This window comes from Petaurus breviceps, unplaced genomic scaffold (assembly GCF_028583685.1).
Source record: "Petaurus breviceps papuanus isolate PSGF00001 unplaced genomic scaffold, PetGlider_PUasm1.0 188, whole genome shotgun sequence".
Taxonomy (NCBI): Eukaryota; Metazoa; Chordata; class Mammalia; order Diprotodontia; family Petauridae; genus Petaurus; species Petaurus breviceps.
In genome coordinates, this window is record NW_027185804.1 from 21,386,509 (window position 1) to 21,406,327 (window position 19,819).

Genomic DNA, 19,819 nt, shown 5'->3' on the forward strand with positions numbered 1-19,819 from the left:
ACCTTTATCCAGGTCATTCCCACTAACCATGGGTGTCCCCCAAAACTTAATCTTGGGTCTTCTCCCCTCCCTTTGTACCAGCTCTTTCAGTGACCACATCAGCTAGGTACCTCAGTGGAAAGAGGGCTGGACCTAGAATCAGGAAGACCTGAGTTCAGATGTGGCATCAAACATTTACTGGCTGTGTGACTGGGCAAGTCACTTGACCTCTGACTGCCTCTGCTTCCTCATTTGCAAAATGAGGATAATAGCACCTATGACACAGGGTTATTGAAAGGATCAAATGAGAAAACTTACTTAAAGCACTTTGAAAACCTTAAATTGCTATATAAATGCTAACCACTGATAAGTCCAGAACAGAATTCATTATCTTCCTCCCAAAACTCTTCCCTCTTCCCAACTTTACTATTACTGTCAAGATTTCCACCAACTTCCCATGCACTCGGGCTTTCGGTATCATCCTCAATTTCTCTCACATTAATTATGCAGGTTCAGTCTGTTACCAAACCTTGTCATTTCTTTAAGACATCTCATTAAAACATCATATACATACATACATACGTGTGTGTATGTGTGTGTATGTGTGCCCAGAGAACACCCAGAAGACTACTGCAATATGTCCCCTTCTGTCTGCTAACATCCTGATGCAAACCCTCATCTTCTCATTTTGGTGTCTCTCCAGACCCTTTCTTTCCTCACTCCAATTCATTCTCCACTCAGCTGCTAAAGTGATTTTCCTAAAGTTCAGGTCCAAGCATGTCATCCCTCTATTTTTATTAAACTCTGATGGCTCCCTATTGCTTCCAGGATCAAATATAAAATACTCTAGTTGACATTTAAAGCCCTTCACAGTCTGACTACTCATCCCTGGAATTAGCTTTCCCTGGCTTCCTTCAAGACCCAGTTCAGATCCCACCTTGCATGGGAGGCCTTTCCTAGTCCATTTCTCTCTGTCTGTCTGTCTGTCTCTCTCCCCTTTTCTCTCTTCTCTCTTCTCTTTCTCTCTCCTCTCTCTTGTTCTCTCTCCTCTGTCCCTCTCCCCACCCCCCCTCACTGGCACGCTGCCTTTCCTTTATACTGTGTACATCTTGTACATACAGTTATTTGTATGTTGTTTCCTCCTTTAAAATGCGAGCTTCTTGAGAGCAAGAACCCATTTTTGCCTTTCTTTGCATCCTTGACATAGTAAGTGCCTAATAAATATTATTTATTGATTATTACCCTGTGGCGCATGTTTAGTCCTTTTCACTCTTTCTGAAATTCCCAAATAAGAATAAGTCCCCCATTTGTTATTCTCATCCAGTCATTCAGTAAGGTGACAATTTCTCTTAGTTACCTAAGTGCAGGGTGACCTTCATCTCAGTGCTCCACCAGAATGTGGTGATGCTAATATATTGGCATTACCTTTTCTGCTATTCTCCCCAGGTAAAACAATATTGCATTTGTGAATCCTAATATAGTGCTTCATTGGCATTCTATTAATTATAACTTGAAAGGTAAACACATTTGAAAATATAAATTAGAAAAGGTTTTGCTTAAATATTTTAAATCAGTCTTTATCATATTGTCCTGAGTGATGTCAAATAAAATTTTCATTTAAAAAAGATTTTAGTTAGAATTTAATCTTTGAAAATATTAATAACAGCTTACAGCAGGTAAGCTATAAAATAACACTGTATGCTGTCTATTTAGTTTCTGGTTGAAAAAGCACAGCAGTACTTTAGTTCATTACCTTTGAAAAAAACAGTAACAAGATAATACAGCTGCCTCTGATTAAGATGTAAATTCTTTCTAATTAGAATGTAAATTCTTACATTTAAATGAAGACATCAATTGTCAGGATGCCATATGATATCTCATTCCACCTTGCCTGAATGAAGCCCTCACTGCTCATCTATGGCACTAAAATACTTTTGCAATCCCTTTGTTCTCTGATTCTTGTAATATTCTCTCTTCATGTTCCCTTTTCACATTGCTTTTGTTTGTTTTCCCCCTTGCATCTGATATTGTTGTGCCTTGGGATTTTGCAGAAATTTGGAATGAAAATTGAGTTCAGTCAGTGCCAGTATTTGCTTGTGCCTCAATTACTTCTGCTGAATTTTCTTCAATGCAAATCAGGCAGGTTGCATACAGTGGTGCATGTATTTGAAATAATTAATTTTCCGTAAAATGATGGATCAAGTCCAATCAACCTTCATGGAATCTAAATAATAGAATAGAGAATTAGAAATTAATTAACATTTTGTGTTGCTGATACTTTATTATATAGTATAAACTAGCAGTGATAAGTTTGGCCATTCTAACTTTTTCTTTATCAAACGTTGATAATAACCTCCTCCCTCTGTCATTTCCTGGTGCCTCGTCTCTAATGAGGATTTCTGGTTAGAACCTTTCCAACATCAAAGGAAAGGCTTAAAAGTATGAGGACTATAAACTGTTATTGTTGTTCATGATGATTCATATGTTAAATGGTGTGTGGTACTCCATACCAAGTAAGACTCCAATTCCTCTCTTTAAATAATAAATACCTGAATACATTGGGTAATAAGGCCATGAGTGCCGAGGCCTAGCATCAAATCATCCTTCTATGTCATGGGAGGTGTAAGTTTAGAATCATAGATAGATACATGCGTACATAGTTATGGAGACACAGAAAGAGAGATAGACAGAGAGACAGAGAGAGCACTATATTGGAGTAGGGAAATCTAGAATTTGAGAAAGAGGAGAGATACTTGGTCCCTCCTCTGCCTCTCTAGGGAAGGAGACACCTTCTGTTGGTGTTCCGTTCCAGTATTTTAAAATCCTCATCGTTCCACCATGCAAAATAAATAAAAGATGGAGTGCTAGCTTTCAAAGACAGCGCACACTAATTCAGAAAGTAAGATATATGTATATGAAACAAGAGATCAGTAGACACTGGTGTATTTCAGACTGTGTTGTAAGACTTCCAAGGAGAACGTTGAGTAGTCACATAAGAAACCAAAAAGTACGTGGACCTTAAAAGATTTGTAGAATTTACAGAGACAGTAAGAAGAAAAACAAGTGTGATACTCCATGGGCAGTGGTGTTAAAGGCAAAGAGGAAGCAGAACGGCTTTGGGGGGGACAGTGAAGAGAATGGATTGAGCAGAGAAGAGGATCCATGTTGGAAGTAGTTGGAAAGTGAGCATGATACTAGATATGTGAAGACAGTCATTGTCATCTTCACCATCATAGCATTTAAATAGTTCTTTAAGGTTGGCAAAACACTTTATATGTGACCCCATTTGATGAGCCACCTGGTGAGGGAGGTGCTATTATTATCCTCATTTTCCAAATGAGGAACCTGAGACTAGGAGAGATTAAATGATTTAGCCAGGTTCACACAGCCAGTAAGTGACTGAGACATGTGTGTGTTCAGTGATTTTCAATCAAGTCCGACTCTTCATGGCCCCATTTGGGTTTTCTTGGCAGAGATGCTGGAGTTGTTTGTCATTTTCTTCTCTGGATCATTTTACAGATGAGGAAATTGAGGCAAACAAGATTAAGTGACTTGCCCAGGGTCACACAACTAGTAAGTGTCTGAGGACAGATTTGAACTCAGAAAAATGAGTCGCCAGAGCCAGCACTCTGTACACTATGGCGCCACCTAGCTTCCTGAAACACATGATGGGGGCTTAATAAATGCTTGTTAACTGGTTTGGCTGGTTGAGGCCCAATTTGAACTCTGCCCTTCTTGACTTCAAGTCTTGCGCCACCTCCCCACCATCTGTGCATAGGAGTTCTCTTACTTGTAAGCAATAAATTCACATGGTAAGTTCATGAGTAGAGAAGTGATATCTAAAAAATAATATTTATTATAACTAAAAATTTCTTGTATTTCAGGTACAATCCATTACTTCTTACTCCCTAACCATGTTTACACATATTTTTTTACTTATAAATGTAGGATCCATTTCAATTCTTAAAGTCTCATTTAATAGGGAAACTATTTATTACATATAGTGTGGAGAACCAAAACCACATAAAAGCAAATTTTAGTCATATATTGGAAAGGATGTTAACATTATCATATTGTGCTTCTGTGTTGTTTCTTTGCCTAATGTAGGCCAGAAAAAAATATCACTTATTAATACAGCCACCCAGAAGCTTCACTAGTTTAACTAGTTTCCACATTTATGATGTTATTCTACCAATTTTCATAACTGATAATAAATAGCTCATTTTTTTGTTATATGGACAACAGTGACAAAGAACTGATTTTCAGTGTCTCTGAAATGAATCACTGTCCTAATTCAGGCCCAGCTCATAGAGTTGTTAACAGCTAGAAGAGACCTTGAACCCAAGACATCTGATTCTAAATCTGTTTCTCTTTCCCTCCACTTCTCGATTTTAGTATTTCAGTTGACTTTTGGGGGGGAAAAAGATTCACCAGAATGTTAAAATGGTGAATTTAGAATGACCAGTAATGGTTTATTTCAAACTGCTTGAAACTGGGTTGTATAATTTCATCTTTGTATCTAATGAACAAAAGTGTGGTTGACAAATGTTTACTGACTTCTGGTGCCAAGATGGTGGAATGAGGAAGGAACTCTCTGAAGTCCTCCCAAATTTCCCTCCAAACAACTAGACAAAGAAATCAAAGGTATCTATAGTCATATGAAAAAAAAATGCTCTAAATCACTATTGATTAGAGAAAGGCAAATGAAAACAACTCTGAGATACCACCTCACATCTGTCAAATTGGCTAATATGACAAAAAAGGAAAATGTTGGATGTTGGCGGGGGAGGGGATGTGGAAAAACTGGGACGTGCACTGTTGGTGACGTTGTGAACTGATCCAACCATTCTGGAGAGCAGATTAGAAAACTGCCTGTTTGTATCCTTTGATCATTTATCATTTGGGGAATGACTTGTATTTTTATAAAGTTGACTCACTTCTCTATATATTTGAGAAATGAGACCTTTATCAGGGATATTTGTTGCAAAATTTTTTCCCCAGTTTTCTGTTTTCCTTATATAATTTCGGTTGTACTGATTTTGATTGTGCAAAGTATTTTAAATTTCATATAATCAAAATTATCTATTGTACATTTTGTAATGCTCTCTATATCTTCTTTGGTACTAATCAGTCAGTAAATATTTATTGGTCACTTATAGTAGACTTTTGCAATTATGAAGAAGTGTAAGACACAATTCTTGATCTCATGGAGCCTATCATCTATTAGGGTAGTTAAAACATAAACATATATAAAAAAAGGAAAGGATTGTACTAGTTAGCAAACTGTACATATTATTACATATAATGTGGAGAACCAAAATGACTGGTCTAGACAATACATTTAGAGGAAGGAGAGTTTACAATTAGAAGCCTGCTATGTCCAGTCATCAAACGTGGGATTCACAACTGTCAGAGAAAACACTTTCACACGCTTGGTTTGTCTTCTCTATGTTCATCCCTCAGTCACTACATTTCCCAGTACTGCCAGAGTTGATAATTGATGAGAAAAGAGAATTTTTCAAGTTCTGCACAGGTAAACACACGCACGTGCATGCGCACACACACACACTCACAGTGACCCCAGGATCTCGTCCATAATTTCAGATCTACAGCTAAGCATCCAGGCAGATGAAATCAGTTAGCAAGTATGTATCCAGTACCTTGTCTGTTGAATGTGTCCTGTTAAGTCTCCTGCTGTTGCCTTAATGATAACGTAGTTGGAAAAACACAAAAGTAAAGCAATAAAGGAAATGACCTAGTTCTGCACTTGATGGTATTCTTCAAGAAGATCAGTCTGGCCAGTACCAAAGAGAACTTAAAAATTGTAAAGTTTTAGAGCTGAAAGAAACCTTAAAATAATCTCATCTAACCCCCTGTAGCGGCAAGCACCCCAGCGTCCCCAGGGTGTCTGCCAACACAGGTTCTTAGATCTGCTTTGTTAAAGGAAAGCAACTCAAAATGGGTTAACAAGCTTCCTTTAATCAGTATATGTATCATTTACCTAGTTCAGGGGAAAAAGGTCAGCACCCCGAACTTCAGAATATACAGACAGAATTATCAAGACAAAGAAACAGATCAAGTAGACAGTTTCCAAACTGTCCAACCATTATATCCATACCAAATCAACATCTGGGTTTCAACATCTGGGTTTTTCAAAGCTGAGGGGGGCTCTCAACAACGGCTTCCCAGAATCCAGATCAAATCACGGAACACTTCTCAAAGTGAGCCCCAAAACAAAGCTACACATCAGGGGTTATATAGCCTTCTCCTGGCTCAGAGAATGTAACAACCTTATTGACTCACTGGCCAATCAAGAAGTATCTACTGAAAAACAAGCCTCCCACCCCAGGCTCCAGGTGCACTTTAGCCTAGGGGCAGGGAAGATCTTACAAATTTCCATTCCCATTACTCCCCCTAATTTGACTAAGAAACTGAGAGCACAAGAATAAAGGAAGAAGCTCAAGGTCTCCTAAATCCATATCTCCTAAATACTGTTGGCAAAAGCCAACATTAGCCCCTTGTCTTTTACCTCCCAATACAGTGCTGCTTCTAGTAATCCATCTGAGGAGGAGGAGGGCTGTGGGTTGGACTGTGGGAAATGGTTAGGTTTTAGATAAGCTGAGGAGGGAGGGCAGGGAATAATAAGGAAGGTGGTGGTGGTGGAGAAAATGCTCATCTCTTCTTTCAAACCTCTACCTATATATTATATACACACTCCAAAAGAGGTGATTAAGACTACAGGTTCAAGAGCTGTTACCTTGGGCCCAACTATTCTTACTTCCTGATTAAGCTGGGATGATATACCCATTTTCACAGTATCTCAGTGTATACATTTATAATCTTAAGAATTGGCTCACACTTTCTCCAGCTGATAATCAAAAATTATCAAAGCTATCAATAGCTTTGATTAACTTTGGTAATTAGAGAATGCAAATTAAAACAATTCTGAGGGTACCACCTTACACCCATCAGATTGACTCTCCACTCTGAAGCAAGGCAGCCCAAACCCTTCTCATCTTACACTAACCCTAAGCTAACATCATTTTTTAAAATATTATCCTAGGAAAAAAAGATTTTTTTTCTTTTTTTTTTTCTAAGCAGCTGAGTTTTTAGAGACATGGAATGGTATAGGGGAAAGAGCAAGGGTCTGAGAGTCCAAAAACTAATGTTCTAGACCTTGCTCTGCCTTTAGTTAGACATCACATGGATAACTCTTTTAACTACTCTGGGAACCTGTAAGACCAGGATGGCCTGGAGGATCTCCACAGTCCCTTACAACACTAACATTCTCTGATTCCAATGAATTAGCATTTATAAAGGGCTTCGCAAACTTTAAGATGCTGTATAAATGCCAGTTATTATTATTGCTGTTGTTATTATTATTTTATTTGCTATCTGTGTATTTTATTACTGCCATGAATAATCATTGCAAAGTAATAGAAAAAAAACTCATGTTAGTATTTCCCATACTTTGTCAAGTTTTTTTTTTTTTAAACCACTTAACTTTAGGTTCTTGCCCACTCTCTCAGGACAGGAAAGGAAACTTTTGGGAAAATGTCTTCCTAGAGCCAGAGTTATAATTTGAGACAAGGTTTTTTAATTGTAAATTAATAATACCTAATGAGCACTTTGAGAGTAAATTAAGCATTTAGGGAAATTGCATTAACGTTTTAATGATCTAGCACCTGGTCAGTTTCTGTCATATCCACGCTTAACATACTCTCATTTGGAGTTAAATCAGTCTTTACAAATGGACACCATTTAGACCATAGTTAAACTAAGCTATGTGGACTAATCCATGTCCAGTTTTTATTTAATCTATTTTTAAACCCCTGTTTATGTAGATGCAGTACCATAGAATCATTGAATGATACAGCCCAAAGGATCCTTCCACTCAATCTAGCCCCCCTCCTCTTCATTTTATAGATGAAGGGAACTGAAGATCAAATAAGAGGGAGATTTGCCAGAGGCCTCACTCCCACCAAACCCTAAATACTAGAGCCAGACTGGATTTCTAGGATGGAAAGACAGAGGATGCCAACAGCCATAGCTAGCATTTACGTCATGCTTTGAGGTTTGCAGAGCACTTTCCTGTTATGAGTTTGATTTGATGCTCCCAACAACTTTGCAAGGCATCAGATGATGCAGAACAAACTAACAGTTTGTAAAGAAGGTCCAGGTTCACCCTCATCATCATCCACCCTCAGAAGAAGAAATGCAGATTTTCCTACTTTTTCATATTTTGCTGTGTTACTACTTTTAGGTATGTTTGACAACCTCCTGCTGTCCATTTTAACAGCACTAGAAAGAATGTGATAGAGTGGCCTAGTAAATAGAGCAGAGGAGTTGAGTTATCAAGACTTTTTTTAATCCGTCCTCAGGATACTTACTAGTTGTGGGACCTTGGGCCAGTCACTTCACCTCAGCCTCAATTTCCTCATCTATAAAACAGGGATAGTAATGCCTGCCTCAAAGAGTTATTCTGAAGATACAGTACAATAATACATGTAAAGGATGTTGCAAATCTTAAAGCTGTATAGAAATGTTAGCTGTTATTGCCATATGACAACCAACCACAGGAAGCCAATCCATTTATGGAAAATAGGGACTTTATACTTAAAGTCTTTCCTTTTCTCCAAAAAATAACAACTAGAAAACGTCTAAGCTAAGTTGAGAGATTTTCTCTTTAAATAAACAAATGGGGAGAAAGAATATGAGAGCTGAAATGTTTCTCTTTTTAACAGAGTTGTAGAATGGATCTGAAATGAAAAGCTAACATTTCAGCAGTCTCCAACCTAAGGTTCTTATACTTGGGTTGTGGTACTTGACCATGCAAAAACATTTGGGAAGAGAAAAAGGAGTGGGGATGTTGCCCCTGGTTAGTTCCTAGTGCCTGAAATATTTTTACAGAATCTCAGTTAGCAGGGATGTCAAACATTATCTAGTCTAACTTGTACCTAGATGAGAACCTCCTCTCCAAAATCCTAAAAAAGGGGCCATTCATCCTCCACTCAAGGGCCCCTAGAACAAAGAGCTTAATACCTCCTGCAATGACCCTTGCCACTTAGAGATGGAGCTAGTTGTTCTAAGTTTTTACTTCTAGCAAGCTGAAATCTGCCTCTCATTGCTATTTCTATCCTCTAGAACCAACCAGATTATAATTTTCTGCATTTACTTGTAATCAAAATATAATATTTATATTAATTGAAGTTTTTGAAGAAGCGTTATAATATCCATCAAAATCTATGTGTATACATATATATTTATTTGTATGTATATGTATTAAGATATGATTATACACAATAATTCTCATTACATGTTACAGCCCTTCTGACACTTGAAGGTAGCTGTTATGACTCCTAAGTCTTCTTTTCTTCAGGCTAAACATAGCCACTTGTTTAAATTGATCTTGTATGGAATTGTGTTCAGTACTGACCATCTGGTCACCCTCAAAAACATATTGTAGTTGGCCAATTTCCTCCTTAAAATGTAGCACCAGGGCAAAGAATTGGAAATTGAGGGGGGATGCCCTTCAGTTGGGAAATGGTTGTGATGGAATACCATTGTACTTTAAGAAATGATGAGCAGGATACTCTCAGAGAAACCTGAAAAGGCTTTCATGAACTGATACAAAGTGAAATGAGCAGAACTGGGAGAACATTATCCGTAGTAAAAGCAATGTCATTCAGTGATCTACTATGAATAGCTTAAGCATTCTCAGCAGTACAGTGATCCAAGACAATTCTGTAGGACTTATGATAAAAGGTGCTGTCCATCACCAGAGGGAGAACTGGGAGAGCCTAAATGCAGATCAAAGATACTTTTTCTTTACTTTATTTTTCTTGGAGTTTTTTGGCTGTGTTTTCTTTCACAGAATGACCTACTTGGAAATGTGTTTTGTATGACTACACTTGTATAACCTGTGTCAAATTGCTTGCCTTCTCAATGAGGGAGAAAGGAGGACAGGGACATTTCAAGCCCAAAATTTGAACAAAAAATATTAAAATTGTTCTTACATGTAATTGGGAAAAATAAAATATTAAAGAAAAATAAAATGTAGCACCAGAACTGGGTCTGGTGAGCATAGAATAAAGTAGAAATGTCACTGTATTTTGAACACTGTTCCTCTGTTAATGTAGCCTGAGATCACATTGGTACTACTTTGGCTGCCCAAGGCTTACCTGCCCCGGTACTAACAAATGCAAAAACACCTCAGAGAAGGTCTCCACAACATTTCAGTAGATCCTCTATGGAAGATTTGTGGAAGAACATTGACAAGAATCAGACAGGGGGAAAAAAACATGTTTATCCATTGTGGTAATAATGGAAGCTATGTCTATATTATTGAGTTCAAGGTCATTGAAATATTTAAGAAGTTACACTCTGGACTTGTTTTGCAGTCCATAAAAGCCTCACAAGTAATTGTGAACTTTTTTTTAATCTCAAGTGTAGAATTTCACAGTTATTCCTGTTATAGTTCATTGTTCTAGTCTGTTGAGATCTGTAGAGTTTCTGGTTGCCCTCAATGTGTTAGTTATCCCTCCAGTTTTCTGTCATTTACTAATTCGATGAACATACCATCTGTGCCTTCAATGCAGTTATTGGTAAAAAAAATGTTATATTAGTAGGCCAGGAACAGATCCCTGGGGCACTCTATTAGAAAGCTCTCTCCCAAGTTGACATGGACCTGTTAATCACTATTCTCTTGTCCAGTCATCCAACTGTTTCTAAAGCCATCTGAACTTTAACCATAAAAATGCCTTGGCCTGTAACTCTATCACCAACTCTTTTTCAAAACACTCTCATTGAATCATGAAGCAGCATAAAAAGTACCACCACAATACTCTGACCAAAAAAACAGTGGAAAAACATCCTGGACTTAAATGAGCCATTACAAATAAGCAGAATGTGCTGTCCATTCCTGGTGCTATTTGTCCCACCGAAATCCTTTACCTCCTTTTCTTTGTGGACAATCACTTTAATTTTTTTTCCCTTTTCTTTAACCTCAGCAGCATGTCCCCTGTTTACATTATCCATGGAATCATGAAGGGTCACTATTGTCTGCCCATGCCCAAAATAGTCTGGCATGTTTTCAAATTGCTCTGCTTGAATTGTACTGAAGTGGTTACCCGCTGGTGCAGGAGTACACTTCAGCACCCTTTTGCTATAATCAGGCCAAAAAAGAGAGAATGAGAAAATGAAAAACTCTTTTATGTGCTGGCCTAGGGAGCAATGGGTAAGGAATAGGCCAGTTTTAATGTGTTTTAAAGTATCTTCCAGTGGAATTTGGAATAATTTTCAAACCATTTTTTTCCTTAAATGAATTTATTAGGCACATTGATGCAGATAGAACCATTTAGATCACTAAATGAGGCATCATTTAAATCATATCTGCAGATATAGTGCCTGTAATTTATAAGTGAAAGAGAATTCAGGTTAATGAATGGCCAACTTTCTTAACTTAAAAACCTGCGAATCTGGACATTCTCAGAAATGAGCATCAGTTCCCACAATTGAAGGTGTGACCTAGGACATGGCATGCTGGAGCTTGCTTTCTAGAAATGTAAACATTGTTCATGAGAAAGCAAAGAGAAGAAGAATCAGGGCCGGAGCGCATCCACCAGCGAGAGATGCCACAAAGAGCCTGAGTGCCAGGTACCAGATGGAGGGAAGTCAGACCTCTCCATGTTGTCATATGCAGCCAAAGTTTTCAAGCTCATGGAGTTTGTGGAAAAGTAGGGACAGCCTGGGGATTGGGGCTTGGGCCCCCTCTACTCTCACAGAGGATTACGTGCTGCTGCCCAGCCTGCCACTTTGGAGGGTCTTTGGAGCATTCCAGCCTTGGCTTCTTAACTCAAAGTTGGCAACCTAAGACGTTGACTCCCATTTTGTTCTGCTTGATAATTCTGCTTCCAAGTACATACCCAGGTTTGGTCTGCCCTGTTTTGTTGTTGATGTGCTTGAATACAGTCCCTGGAAAGATATGCTTCTGAGCTCTTATCAAGGAAATGGTTTGCCTTCAGCATTCATTAGGATGCTGGTAGGTTTTGTTTCAGAGCTTTGACATATAGTCAGAGCAGTAATATTCTCGTGCCAAAAGCCTTCCTGATGACTCACCTGGGCCAATAAGATCCCAACTTGATACTCAGTATGTCTTGTGGTTATTCCTGTTGCTATACCCCCACCCCAAAAAGGAGAATCATGGAATGCAACATCATAGAAATGTGACCTAAATGCAGTACACTTTGCAGCACAGCGCTGCTTTTGACTTAGGAAATTTTTCATATTCTGTGAGTTGGATAAATTTGTTTTAAAAAAACTGTACTGTTGACTCATGATTTTCCATGAAGTCCATCATTACTCTACTTGAGTGAGTAGCCAGGTCTTGGGCTTGCTTTGCCTCAGTTAGCATACACATTAGAGGCCTGGGTGGCTTTACATTTGGGGTACTCCATTTAAATCTGGCAGCACCCTAGCATAAAAGATACCATAAAAAAAGGAAATGGGTCACTCATTTATCAAGTGAGGAATAACCCAAGTGGTACTACGGTATCTTTAAATATTATATGACACCTAGCAGAAGGCCCCCCAGTATGCTGCTTAGATCTGCCTCAAATGGTTTATTCAAAATATCTTCCCCCACTGGAGGAAGGACACACATCAATGATAGAAAAGGATCACAGGTCCTACAAAGTACAGAATCAGAAAACCTTGGGACCACAGGGATTCGAAGACTGTTTAAATATTGAGATCACTAGAACTTTGATTAGATGAAATGTTTTCAATAAGTAGGATAATATTAGAAGTAAATAAACTAAAGGACTGATTAAAGTTAAAACCAATTTACATTTATAGGAGTACTTGATATTGACTCGTTATATTTTTGCTTCTATAGAAGCTTCATCCTTGTAATTTTTCATGAGTGCTAATAGACTTTTAATGCTCCTCCTGCTAATGGACACTTACTGCTTCTCTGCCCTAAGTGTTCTCACCTCTTTATGGCTTTCTCTAGTTGCCTCTACTCTCTCACCCCATATCTATGCTAAACTTTCGTACAATCAGCCTACCAACTTCTTTACAGTAAGCTTGGTGAATATTAGTAACTTAAAATTTAGATTTCCTTTTAAAATTTAACACCTGATATCAGTAATCAACCTGTAGTGTTCAAATATTAAAATAAATAAAACAATATTAGACAAATCCCAAAAAAGTAAAAAAAAAATCTTCAAAACACCATGATTTAGATTACTCACAACTTAAAATGTTTTGTACTACCACTTTCTTCTTTCAGTGTGAAAAAATGAAAATTTGGGGCACAAATTTTGAGCACCGTCCCTGGAGTCAGGAGGACCTGAGTTCAAATCCAGCTTCAGACACTTAACACTTACTAGCCATGTGACCTTGGGCAAGTCATTTAACCCCAATTGCCCTGACTTCCCCCCTCCAAAAAGCAAAATAAATAAATAAATAAAAATTTAAAATACAAAATTGAAATAGTGAGTTTAGTATGATAGTTTTATGTCATTCTTATCTCATGTTAATGATTGAGATCCCTTAGCAAATTGATTATAATTGTAATATGGAGGTATTAGTACAATTTAATGAATTTATTTAGTCATACTAGTTGGTTTTTTTTTTTTAATAAAGAGTGAAATCTTCCTACCATCATAGCTAGTCCAGGCCTCTGCCTTTTTAGTGACTAGTTACAAGTGTCAATTGAAACTAAAGATTAGCTCAGTATTCCTCAAGATTTTTATTAAAGGAACAAAATCCAAATGAATCTCTGGGTTGTTCACCAAAATACAAGAACTGTAGATGATTTACTATAAGAAGTCCCCACTGAGGCCCCCATCAGTACAGTGGACAGAGTTGTGGATGAATAATGGACTGGACTGTGAATGAGAAATTTCATCACTCTTTTCATGACTTTAAGTTTTTCCTGTCAGGGGAGCCATTTTATCTGTAACACTAGTATTCTTCCATTGGTTTGGTATGACTGTGAATCATAAAGTAGCATTTTCTGGAAATATCGAACTTAAAGATTATCCAAAGAGCAATAAAGAAGCACAAGTTAGGTATGAGGAGCCTCCAACACGTTGCCAATGGCTGGCCGATGGGAAGACATTATAGTGTGACACTGTTGGTGGAGCCGTGAATTTTCCCCAGACATTCTAGATATCAATTTGGAATTAGGCAAGGAAAGTGATTCAATTGTCGCTTTTGGCCGATTGCTCCCTTTATTGGTAATATTCCTCAAAGGAGTAAAAGACAAAGTTCTGAGATACTAAAAAATATTCCTTGGAGAATTCTTTGTGATAGCAATGGACTGTCCACTGACTGGAATAAAAAAGGAACTATGGTGTATGGAAGTAATGGGAAATTGTTGTGAAATAAGGAATGACGAATATTATGAATTCAAAGAAACATGGGAAGATTTGTATGTACTGATGCAAAGTGAAATAAAAGAAATACTATACATAAGTACAACAATGTAAAAAAAAAAATTTGGACACAATTAGGATTGAGTGATTTGCCCAGGGTAACACAGCTAGAAAGTGTCTAAAGCCATATTTGAACTCAGGTCTTCCTGACTCCACGGCCGGTTCTCTATCCACTGCACTTCCTAGGTGCCCCGACAACAATGTAAATTAAAAGATCACTAAAAGAAAGTTAAAGTCTAAGTAATGGAAAAATTAGAGAATTACCAAAAGACAGATAATGAAGGATTCCTCAAGGCAGAGAGATAGAAGATGCCTAGGACCAAATGCTGCATACAGCACTTTGTCTGATGTTATAAAGAAGGGTTCAATCAGGAAACTGGAGAGTTTTTTTTTTTACCCTAGAAATGAATGTGATATGATGACAGAAGTCATAAAAAAATCATAACAAAAATAAAGTGGTTTAGGATATTTAATTTATTACATTAACTCCTGTCCTTTTGGTTAAATTTACCAGCAATATGCATACTCTTCTTTAAAAAAAAAAAGTATCTAATGAAGAATTGTGCAAGAAAAGCAGCTTAAGGAATGTTATCAGAGAGATGTGTGATAGCAGAAGGCTGTAGACCATTCATATAGTGTGAGCAACGGGTAACAGATGGCTGGTCTATACACTCTATTGGTTTCTACACAATGTCTAGAGTTTGATGAAGGTCCCCAACATGCTGTGTGCACCCCTATAGAGGACTTACAGGGCACAGGCACTCATTTCACAGAATGGCAGGGTATGGAAGGGTTATAATCTGCACTGTTGAAGAAAAATTTATTGATAATATCCAGCAGTTAATTGATAATGATCCAGCAGTTCAACAAATACTGACTTAGCACCTACTAAGTCACTGAGCTAGGCACTCAGTACAGAAACAAAAACAAAAAATCATCCCTACCTTCAAGGAGGCTAAAGCTACTGGGAGGATACAATGTGGATACAGGTATAAGAATGCCTCTTTATTAGGCAGGATCAAATGAGCCAAGTGGTAATATGAGAAATAATGGCAGCATTTTGTGGGAACATATGAAAACCAACTCTTATAAAAAGGCAGCAGCAGCAATTTGCATTGACGTGGTGCTCCAAGAAGTCAAGAAGTCCTGGCTTCATGTCCTGCTGCTGTCACTTATTAGTTGTGTGAACCTGAGAAAATAACTTCCTTTTCTTCAGCCTCAGTTTCCTCCTCTGTAATATGGGAATAATGTTACTCACCTCACAAGGTTGTTATGAAGATTGCATCAAAATTGTATGTGATATATATAAAGTACAGGCCATAAAGCACAATAATTATCAGCTATTGTATTATAATTATTATCCTCATTTTACAAATGGAGAGACTGTGGTTCTGAGAGGCTGAGTCTTTTACCAGTATATAAAGGTTCTTAATAGCAAGACCAGGCCATAATCTGAATTGAGGCCTTCCAGAGCCTCATCCAGAGCTACTTCTCCAGGTGAGCCTGTAAATGGAGTCAGTCATGATGTCTGGCACCATGTCCTCAGAAGGAGAGATGGTTAGAGTCAAATTTCAAAGGATTGTTTTAAACAGCATATTCTGAGTGTATATAGCCAGAGCATCCTTCAGTGACCAATGACATTTAAACGTATCAGTGTGATGCCACAAGCATAGTTGTTTGTTTGCTTGTTTGTTTGTTTGTTTTTAAGTGAGGGAGAAATAAAAAGTCAAAAAGTCAGCAGCCTAGTATATATTCTTGACCAGAAAAGGCAAGAAAACCAAATCAAAAAATTGATAGTGGAAAACCACTGGAAACTTAGCTCTTTGGCACTCATTGAAAGCTGACCAGAGGGCAGGAAATTATTATGAAAGTTTTCTTTACTATTAGAAAGAAGTCACCAGTAAGATATAAACAAAATTGGTATTACAATATAATTCTTCAGGCTTTTACTGTTACAATGAGCAGGATATTCTTAATAAAAGCTATTTTTCATCTTTGCAAAATTGACACCTGGGAAAGTGTAAGTGAACAGATTTAATTACCTGCAGGAAAAAAAAAAGGCATAGAAGGTAAATGGGTCAATCACATAAATTTTTGATAAGACGTAAAGCAAAGGGGACTTCTGCTAGAAAACTTTAATAAAAGAAAACTGGGGACTATGGATGGAAATTATTATTCAAAAATTGTTTAATACTTGGCAGAGAGCCATTTGATCAAAAACATGTTCATAGAATTAGAATTCTTTATGGTTCTGTGTCTCTAATATGACAGTAAACTTTAGATTTTCAAAGAACTGCCTTTCACTTGTTGGGGTTAGGCCATTTCTTTAAAACTCAACATGGAATTAATACTTTCTAAGCTATAAAAAAATTTAGCAGGTTTACTGACCTGGAAATCTTAAACCACAGTCTTCTAAGTCATCTTGTTAAAATGAAAAATAAACAACATGCCAAAAGTGGGGGATGAGAGCAGGTTAGAGAGGGATGGAGATCGTTACTATTTTGAAAGATTCATGCAAAAACCCACCATAAAATGTTAACACAGGAGCCTATAAATGTAGCAAAGAATGATTTTTGCTTATTTTAGGGTAAGAATATTAACTCCATAGAGTTTGACTATAGCAGTCCTCAAAAAACTGACCATATACGACAACCTAATTTTACCAATTATTAATAAGACCAAAAAAGAATATTTCACATGGATGTTAATCATATTTAGTCAGCTAATTTAATTTGTTCTTTGAGCCTTTAGTAAATATTTATAGAGCTCCAGTTTTATGTAGAGTCCTATATGGGGGATTCAAATGAAGCAAAAGTTAATGCTACCTCTGTCTTTCAGGAGTATATAATATAGTTGAAGTGATAAGGCACATATTAAAATGGGGATAAAAGGGGCAGCTAGGTGGCACAGTGAATAGAGCACCAGCCCTGAAGTCAGGAGTACCTGAGTTCAAATCCGGCCTCAGACACTTAACACTTACTAGCAGTGTGACCTCAGGCAAGTTACTTAACCCCAACTGCCCTGCCTTCCCCCCTCCAAAAAGCAATATAAAATAAAATAAAATGGAGACACAACAAGTCCGTGATGTTGTATGTTCTATTCAGCCTTGTCCCACTCCAGAGCAAGTGGTGGTAGGTGACATGGAAGACCAAGGAAGGAAATAAAAGGCATTTAGGCTGTTTGAGACCTTTTCAGTTGGTTGGTTCATTGTTTGATCTTATAGGATAGATTAAATGTTATCCCACTAGGTCAGCACCGTTGTAATAACTGTATTTTGATGCATAACATAGATATCACATTTATTCTCTTTAAGAAAGTCTCAGCACGGTCTCCTTCCCCTTCGTTGCCTACCAGCTCTACTGCTTCTGGAGTTCTCCATCATTCCCCCTCCCCTGGTACCTCCACCCTCTTCTCTTTGCCCCCTCTTTTCAGCTTCCTTTTGTTTGTTGTCTTCCCCTTTTTGATTGTAAGCTCCTTGTAGGGCAGGGGAGGAAACTGTTTCCCCAATGCTTATAGCAATGCCCAGCACATAGTAGGGACTTAATAAATATTGACTGACTATTATCTGTGAATAGAATAAGTTCCTATATGTTGTACCCCTCAAACTACTGCCCTATCACTTTTCTTCCTTTCTTTTGCCAGAAATCTTTTCTAAAGAACAGTCCATTTTCACCACCTCTTTCTCACTATTCACTTGTTCCTTAACACATACAGTTTGCCTTCAGCCAACTCTGCAGAGTCCACTACTCACACTTAGATCCTTCCATTAACCAAATACTGTAAGGCCTTTTTTTGGTCCTCATCTTAGACCACGTCAGGTTGTAGAAGGAATCTTTTAAATCCTCACCTAGTCTAACTTCCCTCATTTTACACGAGACATAGCAGGTTAAAGGGTTTTCCATAGTTACACAGACCATGAAAATGTCAGATCCAGGATTTGAACCTAGGTCTTCTGACTCTAGATTCACATGTTTCTAATGCTATTACACATTGGCTTCTTGGTTTTTGTTGTTGTTGTTTGTTTTGTTTTGAGTTTTTTGCTTTTTGGAGGGGAGAAGGCAGGGCAATTTGAGTTAAGTGACTTGCCCAAGGTCACATGGCTAGTTAAGTGTTAAGTGTCTGAGGGGTCAGATTAGAACTCAGGTCCTACTGACTCCAAGGTCAGTGCTCAATTCACTGCGCCACCTAGCCACCCTGTCTTGTTATTTTTTAAACATCACTTTGATGTATTTGAAAGTGTTGACTTCTATCTCTCCCTCCATAAAACTTTCTCACAATAATTATATTATGAAACCTTAACATTGGACCATACAGTAAATAGTTGGGCAAAATTGGGCAGGTCAGTTAACCCTTTTCCTCAGTTTCATTGTTTGCAAAACGAGTGAGGTGACCTCCAGCAATTCTCAAAAACCTTCAGGGGCTCCCCCTTCCTTACTTATGCTTTGCCATGTTCCTCAGTCTAGATCCAGCCAACCTTGCCAATCATATCTATGAACACTCCCAGCACAGATTCTACATTTCAAACAAAACCTCTTCCACCCATTTTCCTCTTGTTTTCCCTTACCTCTGTGCCTTTCATTACATAATCCCCAATACCTGCAATAGAATTACCCACTGACGAGGTGCAGCCTTTTTCCTGAAACCTTCCCTGACTTTTAACATCATCCATCCCTCCCCCCATCACCAATGAAAATCATCCCTGCCTCCTACCTCCAATTTCTCACATCACTTATTACCTCTACTTTGCCCTCATTTCCTTGCTTTGTGCCATAGAGATTTGTGTAGCCATCTTTCCCCCTTTTTGATTGTAAGTTTCTGAAATACAAGGTCTGTATATTTCCCTATCTTTGCATCACCAATGGCTAGCAAAGGCCTAGATACTTTTAGGAGACTGTAGTGTAGTAGATACTTAAATGTTTGGGGAATCAGTGAAAGTACAACTTTGGTCATAAAATCTTTCTGTTAAAAGTCTTAGAGGTCTAACTGGAGTCCACCAGACAGTCATAGTCTTAACCTGGGATCCAAAGCCCTCAACAATCTGGCCTAAACTTAACTTTTTAACTTCATTTATGATTGCTGCTGTTCACATACCCTGGGCTTCAGCCAAACTGAACCACTCACTTGTTCTCCAACTGTGTCTGTCTACAAGTATCTAAATCATACCAACCCTTCCAGATGAAACTCACATGCTATGTTCTTCCTAAAGCCTTCCCTGAGTCCCCCTAGAGGGAATCCATCATTGGATCCCAGGTTAAGAGCTAGAATAGACTTTACATATAATCTAATCCAATATCTTCATTTTTATTCTCCTCCTCTTCCCACCCCCAAGTTCTTTGTTACCTTTCTTATAGCAGACAACCTTGCCACACCTAATATTGTAGGGATTTGTGTACATGTCT

General features: G+C 37.9%; 1 protein-coding gene across 2 annotated transcripts in view; it reads left to right on the top strand.

Annotated features, from left to right (window-relative positions):
• Positions 1–19,819, top strand: part of ELP4 (elongator acetyltransferase complex subunit 4) — a 249,116-nt gene that overhangs the window by 177,624 nt on the left and 51,673 nt on the right. The gene's annotated exons all lie outside the window — the stretch shown is intronic.